Source organism: Chrysochloris asiatica, unplaced genomic scaffold (genome assembly GCF_000296735.1).
Source record: "Chrysochloris asiatica unplaced genomic scaffold, ChrAsi1.0 scaffold00031, whole genome shotgun sequence".
Lineage (NCBI taxonomy): Eukaryota > Metazoa > Chordata > Mammalia > Afrosoricida > Chrysochloridae > Chrysochloris > Chrysochloris asiatica.
In genome coordinates, this window is record NW_006408549.1 from 16,462,788 (window position 1) to 16,465,080 (window position 2,293).

General features: G+C 42.5%; 1 pseudogene; it reads right to left on the minus strand.

Annotated features, from left to right (window-relative positions):
* Positions 1–704: 704 nt before the first annotated feature.
* On the minus strand, positions 705–1,886 carry LOC102825324 (annotated as a pseudogene).
* Between the last annotated feature and the right edge of the window lie 407 nt (positions 1,887–2,293).

The window sequence follows — 2,293 nt, forward strand, 5'->3', positions numbered from 1 at the left end:
CCACTCATGTGTCATGTGTCTTCTGTTTCTCTTTTCTTTTTTGGACCAAACTCTTTATTTAGTATTACTTAGTTGTTTAACATACACTTAAATGGTCTTAATGGGGGGAGGGGGAAAGGGGAGACCAAGGAAATGTCAGAAAGGCAATAGATGGCCACCATTCTCCTTTTATTCTGGGTGAATAACATTTTCCTTACTTAAGCATCTATCTCAGGTTTTGCACACTGAGACCATTGAGATTTCAGTTTGAAGACACCCTGAAATCTGTGAGTAGCAAACCCAACCACCCTTCTAATATCTAGCTTGTTTATATAGGCATAGCAATTCATCTTTCCATTTTAGATGGCTAGGTATTTGTGGAAGATCTTAGTATTGCTTGCCTCATTGAATAGGAAGTGGCCTTCAGGGACACTTCAGGGACACTTCAGAGCATTAAAACACTAGTATGCAAGTCAAGTCTTACACATTTAACATTTGCTTATTGAAAGCAATGTCATAAAATCAAATCAAATTAAACAGGTTTTACTTTACTTTTCCTCACAAGAAACATAAAAATTATGGAGGAGTACTTAACAGGACATTTTTTTTTTTAAGTAATACAATTTTCTCTTTTAAGAGTCCTTGGTTAGTTATAACAGAATAGGTTCCACTTTTTGTCTGTTTCTTTGAACAGGGATTTTGGTCCATCAAAGTTTTGTTTGTTTTTAGTATTTGCTTCTGCCTCCCCCTCTATCAGATCGTCTTCCTCCTTGGATACCACTTATTGGTGCTCCCTGGCTTGAACTGCTGTAGGAATCATGTGGAGGAGGATACCTCTTTTCCATGGAAGGGGGAAGCCATCTTTCTTGTCTGCCAACCTGATCACGACCACTTGAGTAGAGATCACTTTGGCTGCTTGAGTAACTGTCACAACTTGCACCATATCCCTCTTGTGAGCTGCTGTAATCACAATAGTGACTGTTTTCACCCTAAGATGATGGTGCCCTCGTGTAGGTGGAGCACTACATGAATCACCATAGCTCTCATAGGAATCTCTGTAGGAACCTCCACTTGGATGGTCTGAATAGTCAGGATCATGACCATAGGTGTTTCTATCACTATAGCCTCTGAATAGATTGTCATCATGTGAACTGGAATGACTATAATCATGATATCTCTTGGTGGTGGTGTATAATCTCTTGTATTATGAGAATTTGGGTAATCTCTGCTTGAATAGCTGTCTTTAGTGGAATAGCCATCATCTCTTGGTGGCAGGTACACATTTCTATGAGATGGCAGGGGTTCCCTTTTTGGTGGTCCTCCATAACAATCTCTTCCACGTGATACAGGGATTCTGCCTCCCATTCCACTGCTACTGCGAACTGGTCCTCAAGGAGCTGATTTTTTACTGGAAGTGGTCCCCTGGAAGAACTCATGTTAAAATTCATCATCCCTGTGTGGTGGAATAGCCACCATCATCCCTGTGTTCCCCACATGAGGGGGGGTCCCCTGGTTCCCCCACTGCCTCCTCTTCCAATTCTAAGGACTTTTGGTGGGCCTCTGCTTCTTAGAGGTGGTGGGGGTCCACACCTGCCACTTTCAAATATTGGTTTAGTGGCTTGTTCTTCTTTGATAGCTTTCCCATCCAAAGACTTTCCATTCATATTTCTGGCTGCATCTTTGGCATCTGCTGTGCTTTCAAAGGTGATGAAAGCAAATCTTCTAGATTTGTTGGTTTCACAGTCTTTCATCAAGAGTACTTCCACAGTTTATCCGTGTTTGCCAAATACTGCTTCCAGGGCTTTCTCGTTGTTTTTTGTCTTGAGCCCTCCAATGAAGAGCTTTTCAGGGCGGTCGGCTTCAACCTTTTCCCCTCCAATGGTGAATGTTTGCAAAGTGACAACCATTTCCAGATCCCACTTGGCTCACCAGGAGGAGATTCATTGCGGCTCAGCGCTAGGGCTGACTGCCAAGTCAGAGAAAAGGAGGAAGCCTCTAGCACTACTGTGCAACTGCTTCTTCTTGATGTTCCTGGGATCCTGTTACTGAAAAGAAAGATGAACTACTCCCCCTTTTAGTTATACGTCTTCTACAATTACAGTTGTAACCACAATTAATCCTACTCAAAACTACTCACAATTGAACACAAAATCATATCAGCATCATCCCCCACGCCCCTTTCACTGGACCCATATGGAAAATAGGGTAACTAGTCAGTGGGGATTCTCTCTTGATCCCTCATTCTAAAACCAGGAGTCCATATCTAAATTGCCCTTTCCAATCAACCCAGTACTGGTGTCCTGGTGTGGCACTA